The 4,970-nt window shown below is 37.7% G+C and overlaps 1 pseudogene; it reads left to right on the top strand.

Annotated features, from left to right (window-relative positions):
• Positions 1-656: 656 nt before the first annotated feature.
• On the top strand, positions 657-775 carry LOC134981764 (5S ribosomal RNA; annotated as a pseudogene).
• Positions 776-4,970: the final 4,195 nt, after the last annotated feature.

The raw sequence follows: 4,970 nt of genomic DNA, 5'->3' as shown, positions 1-4,970 counted from the left end.
AAAGAACCATCAGTGGTATTCAGGAAATCACAGAATCTAAAGGACCTTGTGGCACCAAGCATGCTGAGAAATCCAGAAGTACCTTCCAATATGCCAAAGTGTGTTGGTTGCTACAAGTGTGGTCGCTGTAATGTGCGTCGGTATGTACACCCCAGCAGGAAAACCTTCAAGAACACTAAGAACTCCAAAGACTATAAGATCAAACAGTTCATCAACTTTAATACTGTCTCAGTTATTTACATGCTGGAATGCTCATGTAGAATAAAGTACATAGGGAAAGCCAAGAGACCTTTGAAGCTCCAGATCCAGGAACATGTGAGACACATCAAAAACAAAGTCCTGATGCATGCAGTATCAAAGCACTTCCATCTGTGCCACAATTCAGACCCTGATGAACTTATTTTTAAAGGCATTGAACTGGTTTCACTTGGGAAGAGAGGTGGTGATCTTTCCAACCTTCTATCCAGAAGGGAGATGTACTGGGTATTCGAATTGAACACCCTTCATCCAGATGGCTTCAATGAGGGCTATGAAAGAACCCTGTTTCTATGACGTAAGCCTTATATTACATCGCCTATTGCCCACCAGAGTGACCTTCTTTATTTCCTACTTCTCATTTCGCTCTATTCCACCTATTTCGATCTGTTTCATACCACTACTACAGCCATACCACACTGGAGATGCCCAACTCCGCCTGATCTTGGAAGCCAAGCAGTGTTGGGCCCAGCCAGTACATAGATGGGAGACCATCATGGAAGACTGGGTGCTGTATTTTGAAAGAGGAATATGAGGTTGTATACATTTCTAACCTGAACCTCTCTCTTCAAACTGCATATTTGCTATGGGAGCTCTGGTATATGTCTAGAGGTGGATTAAATGGATATTATAACCATCAGTATGTGGCCATGCACACATGTGTGTGTATATATATGTACATATATATATGTGGGTGTGGGTGTGTGTATATATATGTGCGTGAGGGTCTACTATAATACCTCCATGCTCCTGTATATCGAATATCCTATTACAATTTTTTCTCTTATAAGTATAACACTTAATGCGCATCTATTGCTCTCCCTCTCCTATACAGTTTAAAAATAGTTATTTTTTTGTATATATGGTTTTACACACACACATATATTTTTATATTAATTTACAGCACTCTGCTGGTATTTAATATTTATTGTATTTAGAGGTTATGGACCAAATATAATGAGCTGTGAGCCTTTTTAAATTCTAAACTATTCTCCCCCTTTTTTCTATTTTTCTAATGCTCATTATGCTCCCGGAATATGAGCACCTTTTAGGTGTTTTTAATAGGAACTATCATACCAAAGATGGCCGCCGGGACTTTACACCCCTTAAAAGAAATGTCTGCTGATATGATTTACTTCAAGAAAATGGCCGCCGCATGCACACTACAGAAGAAGTGACACACAGCGTCCACCTGATCCTGCTACACAAGGCGGGCGCATGCGCAGTGGCTCATGGACGTCTGAGGTCCGCTATCCAGAGACAGCCCGTGCGTATTAGAGACTGTCCGACGCCGGAAGTGTGGCGGATATGACGTCACCCGCGATCCGGACAGGAAGTCCGGATGAAATGAATTCTCGGTGCTCTAATATAAGTTTAAATACTCAAATTGTGCTTTAAATGTAGTGCTTATTTCCAGCATTAGGCTAACTTTGAGGAGGATCCACTAATAGTATATTTTGTACCATAATTAATCACTTATATTTTTGAACCTGTAATTGACAGGAAGTAATGTAACAATCACTTCCTCATTAGTGCATGTATATATATCTGAGCTGTCCCACTCACATACCACCCCTTAATGAAGTTCAGATAGGATGAAACGCGTTTGATGCTACCAGACTTAACCCATCCTCTCAAGTTAAGCGATCTTATCTTTTATATCTTGTTTTTTACCGGTATTTGTGGTATTATGCATTTTATGGTCCTCTTATTTTTCATGAATTTATAGATGAATTTTTTTGTACTTTTATCCAGCTCCAGAGATATTTTAGCAATTATTTATCTGTGGTTTTGGTATTCCATTTTTTACTGGTGTGATTTGTGTATGAATAAATTGTAAATCTATTTTAACATAGTTGTTCTCCCTAATCTTATGTGACACCATTGGTCGCTTATAAACACCTTATCCATTGCTCTGTGTATATATATATATATATATATATATATATATATATGTGATGGGGGAAAGCTTATCGGCGCTTAACCGCGATACCAAATTGTACTAGAATGTAGACCAGGATGTTTATGAATGAGCAAAATTGGTCTCCTTTTTCTAGACACTCCCTTTAGGATATTCGGGCGTCAGCTACACCTTAAAGAAAGAAGCATTGGTAAGGTGCTTCATGTATAGTATAAAAGTAAAAGAGGATAAGGTGATTTTTAGCGACCAGTGGTGTCTTATACTAGAAGGAGACTCAAATTTAAAAGAAAATATTTTTTAATAAGTGTAATAGGCACCAATAAAAGCGAATAAAATAATAGCCCTATTACAAGGAGCCAAAAAATTACTAAAACTGTATATAAGACATAAGTTAGTATAAAATTAATAATACAAACTTAGATAAGACAGGAGGAAAAAAACGTCCTAATAGTAAAAAATTGGACATAAGATCATCATAAAAAAGTAGATAAATAAGGTTCTTAGCTTTTTGAGAGGGTAGGTATCATAGCACCCAACGCGTTTCGTCCTATCGGGACTTCATCAATATATTTATATACGATCAAACAGGAAAACAAGTGCCTATGGTGTAGTACTTCTCTCCAGAATGATAGAGATGCGCAAATAATTAAACTGTGTACCAGATTATGGCTTGGTTTCAAAGTATATCAATCCCTTTTCCTTGATCCAAATAAGGCATCAGGGTCTTTTGTCGTAATGGATTGCACCTGAATGAGGAGGGGGAAGCGGTGCTGGTGGAAAGGATGGTTAGAAAATTGGAGGACATTTTAAACTAGGTGCCTGAGGGGAGGGATTAGAAATTATTAGTTGGACAACTAGAGAGCGAAGAATAGTGGGATGGATAATGTATAATGGGGGTGGAGAGGGGGGAAGGAGAAAAATATTTAGCAATGGTAATTTAAGGAAAATCCAGGTTCCTAAGGAAACGTTATGTACAACAAAACTTGTGGATCAGGGAATTACTAAACTTAAGTGTATGATTGAAAATGTGAGAAGCCTAACAAGTAAAATGGGGGAATTGGAGACAATTGCACTTAATGACCAATATGACATAATAGGCATTACAGAGACATGGTGGGACAATTCTAATGACTGGGCGGCAAACATTGAGGGGTACACTCTCTTCAGGATAGATAGGACTAATAAAAAGGGAGGTGGTGTTTGTCTCTATGTTAAACCATTCTTAAAACCATATTTAAAGGAGGTCATTTACGAGGGGACTGGAGATAATGTAGAGGCATTATGGGTTGAGATTTCGAGTGGGGTAAAGATACAAAAAAACTTTTAATAGGGACATGCTATAAACTGCCAGATATTAGTGTGGCTGGCAAATTACAACTCTAGCAGCAAATCAAAAAAGCTGCAGGTATGGGGGACGTCATTATTGTTGGGGACTTTAATTACTCGGACTTAAACTGGAACACAGAAACAGTAAATACAGCTAGGGAAAACAGGTTCTTAAACATGCTAAAAGATCATTACTTGCCCCAAGTAATTGAGGAACCAACTAGGCAAAGGGCTATACTGGACATATATGGGAAAGGAAAAGACAAAAGAAATCCTTTTTGGGAGCACTCTTATTTGAAAATAATAATAATGACAATCAATCAAAACAGTATACAATGAGATGATGTGATAATGAATAATCTAAAACTTAACATTTATTCTGTTCCTGTAAAATATCGACCTATGCGGTCCAAAGTAATTGAAATCTCTATCTTAATTTCTAAATAAGAGATGAGAGGGTGAAATATAGATTACAATGGTGAGAGTGGGCAGCATAGAACAGCTCCACCAGTGTTTTTCAAATGAAAATATAGGTGATCATCTTGATGATATCCACAGTGCCTGGTATTCCTAAGTGATCCCCCATCAAAGTACTAGCCAGGTCTATCCTATCAGCTTCCGAGATTGAAGATCGGGCTACTTTCAGGATAGTACGACCTTGAATAGTAAAGATGATATATGAAGGAAGAAAGAAGCCACTTCTGCTGTCTGTACTCTGCCTGCTACACGTCACTGGATAAATTGGCCCCAGGCTTTTCCAGATGACACAGTGTTGGAAAAAAGAGCCATCACCTGTCTTAAAATGGAGTAAATCGAATATCAAAATAATTTTCCACTTTAAATATAAGACAGAAGAAAGAAAGAAACACTTCTGCTTTCTGTTGTGACAGCAAAGTGTACGCTGAAGAGGGCGAGGCCCTTGCCAGCACTGCTGTCAGCCAGATGAAAGAGTGATGGAAGGAGGTACAGCTCAAATAGAAAATTTGGGATGATTAATACTACATAGCTTGATTGCATTAGTTCATTCAAAAGGCATCCCGATTTCATATATAACTGATCACCTCTGAATTTACTAGACAAATGTGCACAAGAACAGCAATGAATAAGCTAATATTTCTAAAGAGGAACCAGCTAGGGTTCACACACTTTAGTTCAATTGTATATCCTAAGCATTGGTCATTCAGCATACAATAGTAATTCCAGTTAAATAGTCAGACAGGAGTAGCAAAATCTGTGGGGATAAACAAGATCATATTCACCTAAAACACATTTAAATAATGGGTCATTAATAATGGAATAGGAATGTTAAAATGAAACAATGTTGCAGAAAAAATCATCAAGCAGTAAGTCTGCAGAATCAATTCAAAGGTTCATTGGTCGATGCAATAAGCCTATATCAATTCAACAAGAAGGTATCCACATATATAAATCCTTAATTATGCTCATTACATAGCACAGTACTGCAGAA

Source organism: Pseudophryne corroboree, chromosome 12 (assembly GCF_028390025.1).
Source record: "Pseudophryne corroboree isolate aPseCor3 chromosome 12, aPseCor3.hap2, whole genome shotgun sequence".
Lineage (NCBI taxonomy): Eukaryota > Metazoa > Chordata > Amphibia > Anura > Myobatrachidae > Pseudophryne > Pseudophryne corroboree.
This window is presented reverse-complemented; position numbering and strand designations above follow the sequence as displayed.